Source organism: Chiloscyllium punctatum, chromosome 10, assembly GCF_047496795.1.
Source record: "Chiloscyllium punctatum isolate Juve2018m chromosome 10, sChiPun1.3, whole genome shotgun sequence".
Lineage (NCBI taxonomy): Eukaryota > Metazoa > Chordata > Chondrichthyes > Orectolobiformes > Hemiscylliidae > Chiloscyllium > Chiloscyllium punctatum.
Window position 1 is genome coordinate 36,018,065 of NC_092748.1, and position 15,431 is coordinate 36,033,495.

At 40.5% G+C, this 15,431-nt stretch overlaps 1 protein-coding gene across 10 annotated transcripts in view; it reads left to right on the forward strand.

The window, feature by feature from the left end:
- The window catches only part of satb2 (SATB homeobox 2), a 166,822-nt gene that overhangs the window by 74,796 nt on the left and 76,595 nt on the right, over positions 1-15,431 (forward strand). The gene's annotated exons all lie outside the window — the stretch shown is intronic.

Below are 15,431 nucleotides of genomic sequence, written 5' to 3' on the forward strand. Positions count from 1 at the left end.
TACCGTTCCTTTTCCACCAACTGGTCTCTATATGTTAACTAGTTTTGCTAAATGTTAATTTGCAGAAAGCATCAGTTTGCCCCAGTTATAGATTAGATTAGATGCCCTACAGTGCGGAAACAGGCCCTTTGACCCTCCGAAGGGTAACCCACCCAGACCCATTTCCTCCTGACTAATGCACCCAACACTGTGGACAATTTAGAATGGACAATTCACCTGACTGGCACATCTTTGGACTGTGGGAGGAAGCCGGAGCACCCGGAGGAAATCCACTCAGACATGGGGAGAATGTGCAGACAGTCACGCAAGGCTGGAATCAAACCAGGGTCCCTGGCACTGTGAAGCAGCAGTGCTAACCCTTATTTTGTGGAAAATACCGTCCGTACCACATAAAGCAAGTTAAATTCCCATTACAGGATTTCAGTTCACTTCTTTGTTGCAGACACTGTTGTCAAAGTCCATATCATATGTGCTTGCTGCATGTTTCTGATGGAAGTCAATGCAAGACCCTTAGGCTTTGCACAGCTTCTGAAATTTGGTGGTGTGCAACAATCTCAATCTCTAAGTTTTACAGGTCACTTGCTTGTCTGATTTGAACTTTGTGTGTCTGTTGGTTCAAAAGAGGATATACCCAAATCATAAGGCAAAGAGCTGTTGGGATTATAAACTTCAGAGATATAAACAAGAGAGAACATTATTTAAACATTTGATCTGGCTGTGTGATGCTCCATGGTACACAGCGAGGTTGTCCAAAACTGTTAACAGGCCAAATATCTTGTACCTTCTTCCAAACAGTACAATGCAGTCAATTCAATTGTAAACTGCTGTACTGCTCCAAGTTGGGGACCCAGTGGCCTAGTGGTATTATTGATAGACTATTAATGCTCTGGGGTCCTGGGTTCAAATCCTGCCATGCAGATTGCAAAATTTGAATTCATGAAAAGTCTGAAATTAAGAGTTTAATGATGGCCATGAAACCATTGTTGATTGTTGGAAAAACCCATCTAGCTCACTAATGTCCTTTAGGGATGGATATCTGCCATCCTTACCTGGTCTGGTCTACAAGTGACTCCAGAACCACAGCAATGTGGCAGACTCTTAAGTGTTCTCTGGCCAGTTAGGTATAGGCAATAAATGCTGGCCTAGCCAAAAATACCAACATCTCACCAGTGAGTAAAAAGTCTGTTGACTGAATATGCAGTCAAGTATCACTTTACAGTCAAACGCCATCAGTAATCTTGGTTGATATCTTAGAAACTTCCCTGTTTTGCTTTGGCTTCATTTTTCCCAATGTGAAGTTTCTTGACTCGAGAAATTCTAAGATCAATATACATCACACAGGGAAAGTTCTGTCAGCATGACTTTGAACAATGATGCAGCATTCACCTTCAATATGCATATGAATCTGCATCAACAGCATGGATTGTACTGGAGTTACAGTCAGTTTATACTGTCATGATGATCCCAAAACTGAACTAATCCACACACAGAATATGAGATATGTATTATTTTGAAGAAATTACCAACATATTTCAGAATTATTTCAAGCCTGTGATTTATTATTTTGAATTTAGATAAACAATTATAAACTGCTTCAGCTGTATATATTGTGGCCTTTGACATCAACCAATGTTACCAACTTGCAATCAATCTGAGATATCTGTTATTTGCTGTTTATACCATAAATGTGTTATGTAAACTAATGTTTTATTTAAACAGTGTTTTTTCAGCAGTACAATTATTTTCACTGCTTTGGCTTGAATATTATACAAACATATGAATAATGTCTAGTCCGTTGTCATATGTTATTACTATTGACTGTGGTACTACTGCAGAAAGATTTCACATGCCTTATCTGACCACTGTGCTCTCAGAATCTATGACACAGAGGCTTTGGTGGAGTCAATTTAACTAAATCTACTCAGTGCCAAATAGCCCACAGCAGACAGGTAGTCCGACTTCCATTCTGTCTTGATTTGCATGCACCCCATTATGATGTGAATTGACTGGATGTTAAAATGGGTATGGACAAGATTGAGAGGGTTTATGGAATAGCTGTGTAAATTGGGAAGATGCTTGCAATGAACTTTGTATAAATTGAGTGGGTGCATAAAAACAATTGTGTGATAAATTCGGAATGTGTATAAATTGAGCCTGATTTAATTTGAGTGGGTGTGTAAAATGAGCAACATGTTACTTGTCGGGGCTATGTAAATCAAATTTCCTTTGGAAGTCAATGTCACCATTCCTCCATCTACCTTTATCAGAAAAATTCCAGCACATTAGTTAGCATGGATTTGTCAAGGACAAATCATGTTTGGCTTCCCTTATTTAATTCTAATTTGTCCATGTCCCCAGTTATTATTTCTAGAAGTTACCCCACCACCAAGGTTAAATGGACTGACTTGAGGTTCTTGGCTTCTCTTTTTGAACAAGAGCATATTGTTTGTAATTCTCTAGTTCTCTGGAACTGATCCTGAGTCGAAGGAACTTTGGAAAACTATGGCCAGTACTGCTGCAGTTTCCACCATTACTCCCTTCAGTATCTTCAGATGCATCCCATTTGGTCATAAAGTCATAAAATCATAGAGATGTACAGTACAGAAACAGACCCTTCAGTCCAACTCATCCATGCTGACCAGAATCCTAAATTAATCTAATCCCATTTGCCAGCACTTGGCCCATATCCCTCCAAACCCTTCCTATTCATATACCCATCCAGATGCATTTTAAATATTGTAATTGTACCAGCCTCCACCACTTCCACTGGTAGCTCATTCCATACAAGCAGTGTTCTTTGCATGCAAAAGTTGCCCCTTAGGTCCTGGTGCTTTATCAGCTTTAACTACCGCCTATCCAGGACCACTTCCTTCTCAATTACAAACCTTTTGAGTGATAGTGTTGCCTTCTGTTTCCAATATGATCTGGGCAGCATCGTCTTCTTTGCTAAAGTGAAATACAAAACATAACTGACTACCTTAGCCATGCTTGCTGCCTGCATGCGTACAACGTCTTTTTGATCGCTCATTGGCTCCAATCTTCTCTTTACTGCTCTGTTACTATTTATATGTCAATGGAAAATGGTTGAATCCTCTTTTTATATTAGTTGCCAAATTAAGCCTGTTGAAATTAAATAGAGTAGATGATGTAAGTGATGAGTGTCATTTATTTGAATAGCTTGCAAAATGGATGGCTGTGTAAATTAAGCTTGGTGTAACGTGTTTGTGGGTAAGTTCGCCAAGCTGAGAAGTTGATTTGCAGATGATTTGTCTCCTGTTTAGGTGACATCCTCAGTGCTTTGGAGCCTCCTGTGAAGTGCTGCTATACTGTCTCCTCTAGAATTTATTTGGTTCCATTGCTGCTCCTTCCAGTTGCTGGTTCCAGTTGCTCGTTGTAGTGGCCAGTCTATTGGGTTTAGGTCTATGTGCTTGTTGATGGAGTCTGTGGATGAATGCCATGCTTCTAGAAATTCTCCGGCTGTTCTCTGTTTATCCTGTCTTGTGATGGTTTTATTGTCCCCATCAATAAACACATTGACCTAGACCCAACATACCGGCCAGTACAACGAGGAACTGGAACCGGCAACTGTCAGCAGCAGGAACGGAACCAAATAAATTCCAGAAGACATAGTACAGCAGCACTTCACAGGAGGCTCCGACGCAGTAAGGATGTCACCTAAACATGGGATGAAACATCTGCAAATCAACTTCCCAGCTCAGCGAGCATATCCACAACTCTGACAACCCGATACCTGAGCTGCAAATCTTTACACAAACCTTGAGCTTTGTATAAATTGGGAGGATGGTTTTATTCAAACATGATGTAAATTGAGAGTGTAAATTATTCAAGTCTATGGCGAGCAGTGAATGTGTGTAAATCAGGTGTATTGTAAGTTGGGAGAGTGCATAAATCCAATGTGGGGCAACTGGAAGGACAGTTAATTGAGTCTGTCACTAGAGCATGGTGTGAATTGGGAGTGCCTGTAAATTGAATATTGTGTATATTAAATGTGATATAAATGGGAATGGTGGGCAGAAATCAGAACAGGATCTGATCAGCATGGGTTATGGTGAGATTCATTGCAGAATCAGATGAGAGGTTCAGTAAAGTTGATCTCAAGGTCAGAATAACTTGCTGCATTTTTATGCGTTTAACAAATAAGGCAACATATTTCTTGCTAGGCAGCATGGAGTTGCCAGGTAAAGGGGATTATTGCTGACTAAATGTCCTGTTAGTGATGCAACTCACCTCATTAGTATTCAGCTTTCTCGGCAAACAAGCTAGCTGTCGAGAAATCTTGCCATGGACATCAGAGCATGTGCCTGACAAATTCAGCTCAGAGAGAGGGTGACTGTCAGGTATTGGAGAGAAGATGGTGGAGGAGTGCTGGAAGTAATTGACTTGCTTCCTGCAGTGACGGGCATTCCTTCAGATGGTTCACACTGCTTTAACAAAAGTTAGAACCTGAGACCAGGTGGGCATGGGCGGGTATTGTTCTCCGCTGCCAGTCTGGGAAAAGAGAAAGTCCCTCCTGCACGCAGCCCTGTTAGGATCCAGTGACCCTTCTTCAGAAATATTCAATATCCTTGATCATCATAACCATTTTGTTAAAATTAAAAAGACAACACAGAAGAAAGGCATTAATCTTCTAGTTAAAAATCACACAACATTATGTTATAGTTCAAAGGTTTATTTGGAAGCACTAGTTTTCTAGCACTGCTCCTTTACTACCTGATGAAGGAGCAGTGCTCTGAAAGCTAGTGCTTCCAAATAAACCTGTTGGACTATAACCTGGTGTTGTGCGCTTTTTAATTTTGACCACCCTAGTCCACACCGGCACCTTCACATCATGAATCTCCTCGATACCATAGTATTTAAATTAGTGCATAAAACAGATATAAGATTTAACTAATACTTTTTTAAAAAAAGCTGGCACACACTTTTATCCAGAAAAAGCCACCATTCTGAACACAATTTCTGTAGACTGTTGAAGGCACAGCCAAGCTATTGCATGTTGGTTTCTAACACTGTCATTGAACCTCCAGTAATTACAGTTACATGAGATCCTTTGAGATACATCATACAAAAGTGCAAAACTTTATGAAATAAAACCATTCAATATTAACTTATCCAGTTGACACCTAACAATATTTCAATAGAGTCCACTATATTTTCCCCTATTTTGGTAGCTCCTGGATTCTTGAAAACTTGAAGCTAGAGAATCCATGTTCATTCGCAACAAGTTAATTCCCTTGGTTTTCCTGGTTACCCATTAGTTGAGCATTCCTTTCAGGAAAGGTTTAAAATGGGTCTCTTCCTTTTGTGGCTATTCTTTCCCCTTTTTTTCCTCACTCTGTTATTTGTGGATTCTTCCCCGAACCCAACTTTGCAGACTGTATTTCCCTTTGCTCCCTCTCTCTCACTTTAAAAACCCTCCACCTACATTGCAGTTTCTCTCTCCCATTTCTGTAGCCTCAGATCTCCCCCATCTCAGTCCTTCAGCCTTGCTAACCAGGCCTTGGCCTCACCATTCTCACTTCTGTTTGCTTCACTTAGCATCATGGAATCCCTACAATGTGGAAACAGGCCATTTGGCCCATCAAATCCAGGGTGACCCACCAAAGAGCATCTCACCCAGACCTATCCCCTATCACCCTATCACATGGCATTTCCCATGACTAACTCACCTAGCCTGCACATCCCTAGACATCATGGGTAATATAGCTTGGCCAATTCAACTAGCCTGCCTATATTTGGACTGTTGGAGGAATCCAGAGGAAACTCACGGGGAGAATGTGCGAACTCCACACAGACAGTCACCTGAGGATGGAATCAAACCTGGGTCCCTGGTGCTATGATGCAGCAGTGCTAATCACTGAGCTACTGTGTTGTCCAAGGCCACCTCTATGGCCTGCAGGCCTCACTGCCCCCACTCTGGAAGCCCCACTCTAGCCCATCTCCCACTGACTACACTCCAAACTGACAGCCTTGAGCCCTCAGGCCCTGCAGCCTTTCTCCCTTGCCAGCTTTGCTTCCTAATTCTTTACCCCATCACACTCCCAATATCTGCAACCTTGCTGACTATAAGTGTGTGTATTGTGCGTGCTGTCTAAGTTTGGTTGAACTTGGATGGGGCGTTAGTGCAGTATGGTGCAAGTTGGGTAATTGGGCATTTGAGTGTGCTGTGAACTGGAGGTTAGTTTTATTTGACCCTGGTGTAATTTGCGAGTATGAATAAATTAAATGAGAATAAATGCAAAAGAGAAGGATATTTATTACGAGCTTGGTGTAAACTGATCTGGTGTGCATTGCACTTCCCTGTAGAGTGGGTGTATTATTGGAGAGTGATGCAAATGATAAGAGTGCATAATCAAGTGTGGAAGGGTGTGTACAAGTGTTTTGTAATCGGGTGTGTAAGTCGAGAATGGTATATGTTTTGAGGATCTTTTCGATGAAACTTAGTGTATTGAGCATGGTGTCAATTGGAGGTTGTTATTCAAACAAGTCTGTAAATTTGAATAATGCACTATTTGAACATGCTTTAAATTGGGAGGGGGTGTAAATTGACCATAGTGAAAGTGAATAGTTTGAGGAAACTGGATGTGCAACAAAATAGCTGCTTAAAAATGAGTATGGTGTCTAAATCAAATATGGTATTAAATAGGAGAAAGAGTAAATCGAGCATGCGGAAAATTGGGAGAATGTATAAACTGAGCTAGGTTTATAACAGGTGTGTGTAAGTTGAGTGTATTGATCGTGTGAATGTTATATGAATCAAGTCTTGTATAAATTGGGAATGTATGTCAATTGAATATAGTGTAAATTAGGTGGGTGTTTTACTTCTGTATATTAATTAAAGGGGTGTGTGAATTCAATACAATGTAAATCAGAAAGATGTGTTCTGAGAGAGTAGTAAAAATGAAAAGGTCAAAAGGGATAAATAGTGAGTTAATTTATGGACGGTGTGAATTAGATTAGATTAGATTCCTTACAGTGTGGAAACAGGCCCTTCGGCCCAACAAGTCCACACCGCCCCGCCGAAGCGTAACCCACCCTTACCCCTACATCTACATCTACCCCTTACCTAACACTACAGGCAATTTAGCATGGCCAATTCACCTGACCTGCACATTTTTGGAGTGTGGGAGGAAACCGGAGCACCCGGAGGAAACCCACGCAGACACAGGGAGAATGTGCAAACTCCACACAGACAGTTGCCCGAGGCAGGATTTGAACACGGGTCTCTGGCGCTGTGAGGCAGCAGTGCTAACCACTGTGCCACTGGTTATTATACTTGTATGATAATCTGCATTCCTTGTACATGCACACTTGAATCTCTCTGAACATTAACATTTATACTTGCACAACGTTTCTGTTCTTATGACCAGAATGAATAACCTCACAATTCCCAACATTATACTCCATCTCCCATCTTGTTGTTCACACACTTAACCTGTCTATATCATTTTGCATCCTGTCAGTGTCCTTCTCATAGCTCAAATTTCCAGGTAACTCTGTAGTTTCAACAAATCTAAGTACATTACTCTGTTTCTCCAATAGTCATAGACGACCAGCTAGAAAATTTATACCTACCGTATTTCTAGTCCGCTAACTAATCCTCTATCCATGCTCATATATTGGCCTCAACTTGATTAGCCCTTAGCCCACTTGTTAACTTCTGTGTGCCATCTTGTAGAATGCCTTTTCAAAATTCAGGTATACAGTTTTCCCATTTAACTATGTTACTGGTTTCATATGCAAGAAACATAATTAGTTTTGTCAAACACAATTTTCTTTTTATAAATCAATGTTGACTTTGATCAAAATAGCAGTTTCTACATTCTCAATAAGACTGATTTAATAACAGATTCCAAGATGTAATCTAAAATGGGAATGTATGTAAATCATATATGACGTAAATTGAAAGATTGCGAACGTCAAGGGTGATGTAAATTGAGCATGTAAATCAAGCGGTGGCTAAATTGTGCCTGTGTGTAAATCAAGTGATTGGGAGAATGGGCAAATCGAGCTTGGTGTAAATTTAGAGGGTAGGTAATTCAAACCTGGGATAAATTTTGGTGGGTGTCTCATTTGACTGGTGGTGTAAACTGGGAGTAAGTGAATGGGTGCATAAATTAAGGGGTGTTCATTTTGAGCATAGCAAAATTAGAAAGATGCGTTTTTTTATGTGTGGTGTAGGTTGACAGTGAGTGTTTTTCGAGCATAATGTAAACTGGCTCATTTTGCAATTTGGGAAGGATTTTTTTAAGAATGGTCTTAATTTAGAGGATGTGTACATCAAGCATCATGTAAAGTAACGAGTTGTTTGAGCATATCGTAAAGTGTAATGCATATAACTTAATGGTGCAAAATGAATGTGTTATATTCAGTATTTATGTTAATTGAGTGCAGTGTAAATTTCTGGGTGTACATCTTATTTTCTAATTACTTGTTCAGAGATGTTATTAGATACTTCTGGAGCAGGTGGGACTTGAACCCAGACCTCCGGGATCAAAGGTAGGGCGAATATGGCTACATCTCAACAGCACCTTAATTCAATTGGCAGGCACATGTTTTAAAGTAACAGAGATGTGGACCATCATTTGTGGTGTAAATTTGGGGTAGGAGTAAATCAAGTGCGGTCTAAATTGGTAGTGTGTGTTATGCAAAAATGATGTAAGTTGAGAAGATGTGTAAATTGTTCATTGGGTGAATTGTGAATGTGTGTAATTTGGACGTGTATAAATTGGCTTGGTCCACTTTTTTAATTGTAGGGACATATGGTCTTTGTGATGATATGAAACTGTGTGCATTTGAGTGAGAGGCCATGTAAATTGAGTCAAAAACAGTAATTGCTGCTGAAACTCAGTAGGACTGGCAGCGTCTGTGGAGGGAAGACAGAGTTAATGTTTCGAGTCCGGTAACTCTTCAAGTCTATTTCTGTTCAGAATTTTTCTGTTTTCGTTTCCGACCTCCAGCAGCCACAGTTCTTTGTTTGAATTTAGTGTGTAAATTGAATTTAATGTAAATTAGACTATATAAATTGCTCAGTGTAAATTGAAAGAATGTTATCTGAGCTTGGAAAATATGAGCAGTTTGTCTAAGATGACTGTGTGTAAATATGATAGGTACTCTTCAAACGTAGTGTGATTTTGTTTGGGTGTGGATCAATTTTGAGTCTGGTATAAATTGGAGAGGTGTATTATTTGAGTGTGGTGTAAATTAATCATACTATTTCAGTGTGGTGTAGGTATTTTTAATTAATCTGTTCAGACATGTAATGACACAGTTCTGAAACAGGTGGGATTTGAACCTAGATCCTTCAGTGTGCTGTCTGTTGTGCAATTATTTAAACTCAGTGTAGCATAAATTAGACAAGTGTATTTTTAATTGTGTCACAAATTGGAAGGTTCTTTAACCAAGTGTAGTGAATCAAGTGTGGTATAAATTGGGAAGATGCAATTTTTTTTCAATCAACCTGTTCAGAGATGTTATGACACACCTCTGGAGCAGATGGGACTTGAACCTGGGCCTCCTAGCTCAGAGGTAGTAACAATACCACTGTCACAAAAGCACTTTGGGTGGGTGCATTGGATTATATGGGGAAATTGGGAGCAGGTGTGTAAATCAAGAGTGGTGTAGATTAGGACCCTGGCTTCATTTGGAAGGTTGTATCAATTGAGCATGGTGTAAATATGGTCTATATTTAAGTATACTGTAAATTGGGAAGGGGTGCAAAATTGGGCATGATGAGAATTAGCTGGTTGTATTATTCAAATGGGTCCTCAATTGGCAACGTGTCTGCTATTTAATTGTGGAGTATATTGAATGGGTGTGTGAACTGAGTGCAGTATAATTTGGGAGAGTGCACTTTTCAGTATCTGCAAATTGGGAGGTTGTGTAGGTTGAGCAAGTAGGCTGATATTTAAACTGGGTTTGCCTAAATTGGCTCAGTTTGTTATTGAAATATGGTGCAAATAGTCTATGTATGTAGAATGTGGTCTAAGCTGGGAGTTCTTACAAATCAAGGATGTTGTAAATTGGTTTTGTATATAAATTGAATGTGTTTTAAATTGGGAGAGTGTGTAAATCGAGAATGTTATGGGCAGAATATTATAGGGGCCTGAAAGAGATGAGCCATGGCAAGAACTCTGGGAGAAACATGTGAGAAATTGGATGAGGCCTTTCTTAACATTGGATCAAGTTGCATTTTCAGAGTTCGGGACATTGAAATGAGATTCTTGCTGGGCAACAGTCAGATGCCTACTGAAAGAGACTATTGCTTCTTGTTGCCTCATTAACTGTCAATCTCACCTCATCAATATGTAAATTCCTATCCTATCATTGGCCGCTGGATAACCAGCCATTGACCATTTCAAACGTAATGAGGTCACTCAGGTAGACATCATAGAATATGAGCTCCCTGATTGGTGCTGTTAATCTGGTACAATCAGGGGGTCCTAGCTGACAGATAAGAACAAGAATGTCAGACATCCTGTTCACTCCGAGCACTGGCTTTGAACGAGCTGGATTAGCATCAAAGACTCACCACATGTAAATAAAGACTGACTTGGTGACAGGATATCAGCCTCTGTAGAGTTATTTCACTGACATGAAGGTCAGAGTGGATACTTGGCAGCTCTGGCTCCCTGACCGTTCCTCTGGGATGCCATCTTGGACTCCTGGCAACATCTCCGGGCACATTCTAGGGCAAACATCACCTCCACCCACGCCCACAAATGCTGGTACCCAACACCTGCCATCCTCCCAGGAACTTCATGACATCTTTCCAGTCTACTTATAGGATACTCTTACATTTTAAAGTTGCATTTTGGAGTGCACCAGCAATGAGTATTGAAAGGTTGCTGCAAGGAGCCTTTTTAAACTAGGAATAGGCCCCCCAGTTGACAGATTGAATAAGGCTGCATCTCAGGGCTGTCATTTTCTCTGTTAGTGTTCACTCACCTCGAGATGACCGGGACACTCTCAGCATTCCTGCCTTGCCCTGCCGTGCCTTGCCAAGGCTAACAAATGCCATTACTCCTCTCTCGTGTTGCCATTTTGTGCAGAGATAAAGTCAGAAAGCTTGTCATGATTGTCAGAGGCCCCCAGTCAAGTCAAGGCAGATATCCTTCATTCAGGGGGTGGGGGTGGGGGTCCTGGCAAAGTAAGTGAAGGGCACCCTTTGATATCATGCTAGGGGTTTGGGCATGTTCAGTCAGGCATTCAGGTTGGTCAGGGTCAAGAGCCACTCTGCATAGAGATGAGGGGCTGGAAGTCAGGTAGGTATCCCATCACCTGCCATGGTTATTTCTGCTCTACTGTTTGGGTCATGGAATGAGAGAAAGGGAGAGATTGAGTGAGATGAAAACGGGTGGCACAGCTGTTTGGGATAAGTCAGGCAGGGATAAGATGGCAAGGTGTCCCAAGTGAGTGAGTAGGCACCGTAGAGAACCTGCAGAGTTAGTAGTGTGAGGGTGGGATGGGGGGCTGTTGAATGCAGTTGGATATATTTGGAATATCACATGCATTAAATGGGAGGAGAAAAATAGATTGAAGTGATTAAAAGAACAGGAATGTCTGGACTTGACGCATTCCTCATCAGAGCTTAACTCAAAGGAGTAGACATTGTACTATGACTGATGATAAAATCCCGAAGGCAGTCATGTATTCACAACTTTCACTTGGATACAACCATGATGCTGCCTGATATTAAGGTTCAGGGACTTTTTGAAGTTAAACCTCAGGAAACGTGACATGTTCACTATGGACTGGGAGAAAAAATGTTCAAATAAGTGACAATGCCAGAAGTATAAGTCCAGTTAAGACTAAACTGGGGCAGCTCCAGAGATAATTGAAAGCAGGCCATACTCATTGGACCTTATATTTAAGAGCTAGATTTTTTTTTTACTCTCCAAAGCAGATGTTGGCTTTTGGAGAGGGAAAGGATGCAGAAGGGAAAAAATATATATATAAATTGGTGTTTTGTGATAAAATATAGATTTACAGTAAAACCCTTGAAAATTTCCAAAAGTCTTTTGCTGCCGAGTTCAACATATGGATTTCATTCTAATAAATGGAAATAACTAAGTGCAGAATAATCTCAAGTGCATCTTTTGAACAGCCAAGACTGTAAATAGCTCGGACTAAAATACAAACTTAAAAAGGCTAGGCAGCCCCAATAAAATCAGACAATTCATCCTTGGGCTTCTGATCTGTAAATGGGCTCCACAGCCGTGTTAGATGTGCATAGGGTCATCCATCATGCAGTGAGAAATGATCATCTTTGATAACACTGGAAACTGATGACAGCAATAAAATTAGGACGGTTGAGAGGATCTGTAAATTGAGGTGGTTTAAATTGGGATGGTGTGTAAGTTGAGCATGATGAAAATGACATTATTGAAACAAGTTGTGAGAGGGTCACATGTTTATGAGAGTTGTAAATTAGGATGGTGAATTATTCAACTGTAGTGTAAATTGGGAGAGTGAGTAAATCAAATATAATGCAAATTCAGAATGATGGCTATGCAAGTCTGTTGTGAACAGGCAAGGTGTGCAAATCTAGCATGCTGCTAATTGGAGTGTTTTCAAGTGTGATGTCAAATGGGAGGGAATATATATCATTTGTGGTGTACTTTGAGGATGTTTTATTTGAGGAGTGAGTCAGAATCTTTGCTTTTCAAAGTTGTTGTAAATTTGGAGAGTAGATTGGTATAAATTGTATAATTTGGTCAGAAGTATAAGTCCAGTTAAGACTAAACTGGGGCAGCTCCAGAGATAATTGAAAGCAGGCCACACTCATTCATAATTTGGTCATGGTATAAATTGGAAGGGTGAACAAATCAATTTTCTTTTTTGTTTTATTTATTCCTTCATGTGATATGGATGTCACTGGCTAGATCAGTAACTATTACCCTTCCTTTATTCCATGGAGAAGGTATTGGTAAGAAGCCTTCACGAGCCACAGCACTCCATATGCTGCTAGGAGGGAGCTCTCGAATTTTAACCCAGTGACTGAACAAATAACAATATAGTTCCAAGTTGAGATGGAATTATGACTTGGAGGAGAACTTGCAGGTGATGGTGTTCCACTGCATGTACAACAGTTGTCCTTCTAGGTCGTAAAGATTGTGGGTTCAGAAGGTGCTGTGGGAGGAGCCTTGGTGAGATATTTCAGTGCATCTTGTACATGATTCACATTGTTGCCACATTAGTGATGATGACAGTGAATGTTGAAGTTGTTGGATAAGATGTAATTTATTTGTCGGCCTTGTCCTGCAACATGTTGAGCTGCTTGAGTGTTGTTGAGAGTGCCTTATGGATGGTAGATAGGCGTTATTGAATCAGGAAGTGAGTTACTTGCTACAAAATGCACAGGGTCTGACCTATTCTTGTAGCCACGGTATTGAAATGATTGGTTCAATTGAGTTTCTATTTAGTGCTAACCCCAGGTATTTGATAGTGGAGATTCAGTGATGGCAATGCTATTGACTACTATTGTTAACGTAATGATTTTATTGTTTGACGTTCTCCTGTTGGAGAGAGTCATTGTCTGGCACTTACGTGGCACCAATACGGTTTGTCACATATAGGCCAAGCCTGAATGTTGGTACTTATGTCAAGGGTTGATTCAGTATCTGTAGAGTTGTGAATAGTGCTGAACATTGGGCAGTGATCAGCAAAAAGCACCACTTTTGACTGACTGACTGGTGAAGAGAAATTCATTGATGAAACAGCTAAAGAGTGTAGAGGCTCACAACCTACTGGAATGAACCTCCTGCAACAATGTCCTGTGACTGAGATGATTGACCTCCAATAACAACAATCTTCCTTCTTTGTGCTAGGTGTGATTTCAGCAACAGGAGACCTTTGCCCCTGATTTCCATTGACTCCTTTGATTCCACATTCTGAGTCTAACTCTTTTGTCAATGTTTGGACCAAGGCTGTCATGTTTTCAGTAACTAAGTAGCTGTGATAGTCCAAAATGAGTGGAAGTGAGCAGTTATTGCTGTGTAAATGTCATTAGAAAGCACTGTCAGTGATACTTTGCTGATGATTGAGTGTAGACTGACAGGGTGGTCATTGACTGGGTGATATGTCCTATGTTTTTATAGACAGGACATGCCTGGAAAAATTTCCACTGTTAATGTGTTGGAACAGCTTGGCAATGGTTATGGATAGTGCTGGAGCACAGGTCTTCAATGCTATTGCCTGAATGTTGTCAGGGCCCATAGCTTTGGCAACATCCATTACCTCCCACTATTTCTCAATATCGAATTGAATTGACGGAAAACTAGGACCTGTTGTGAGGCTGAAATGGACCATCTTCTGGCTGAAGAATTTTGTAAAAGATGGTGTAACTTGTGTTGGTATATATTTCATTTGCAGTGTAATTCAAGAGGGTGAGTAAGTTGAGTGTGTTATAGATTGGGTGCAGAAGCCTATGTTTGCCTGCCTGCAGGTTTCGGAATGGGGGACCTTCTAAATTTCTCAGAATGACCTCAATGTGGACAATCCCTTTGAGGTGGGCAGAAGTACATCAGATTAGGAGGAATGGTGGGGATAACCTTTAGAAGTTAGCCCATGCAAGTAATTAGTGGTGAAAGGGAATTCTCCATCCCTGATCCTATATCTACATCAGGCAGTCTGACTTCTGTTCCCACCAAGGGTGAATCTTCCCTGGCCTCTCCATCAAGACCTCACACCTTTCCTCAGAGGCAGGGCATTCAGGTTGAGTGTTAATGCCTACAATTTTACCAGAAATGTGTTCCACACTCACTTCAGAAAACCTCAGAACCTGTAACCTTTGCGCTAGGAATGTGTGTCACTCAACAATGGTGTCAGATGAAAGTATTTATAAATATTTGAACTGGAAATAATGTTATTTGACAATGGTATAAAGTGACCAAGTGTGTAAATCTAACATGGTGATTATCAAGTGAGTGTGGAGAGAACAAGATTTAAATTGTGAAATTATATAAATTGAGCATGGTATAATATGTATTATTTTAATGGTAGTGTAAGTCAGAGGAAAAGGGCTTTTGCCCGAAACATTAACTGTCCTGCTCCTCGGATACTGCCTGACCTGCTGTGTTTTTCCATTGCCACACTTTTCGACTCTGATCTCCAGCATCTACAGTCCTCACTTTCTCCTGAGTGTGTTACTTGCTGATTTAAGTTATTATTGTCATATGGACTGAGATACAGTGAAAAGTATTGTATTGTGTGCTTATCTAGGCTAATCATACCTTATATGAGTACATCAGGGTAATAGAACAGCATGCAGATTATAGTGTTACAGCTACAGAGAAGGTGCAGAGAAAGATCATCACCAATATATGAGAGGTCTGTTCATAAGTTTGATAACAGCAGGGAAGAAGCTATTCTGATGGTGGTGTGAGTTGGACATGAATGTTCAGAGTTAGAGA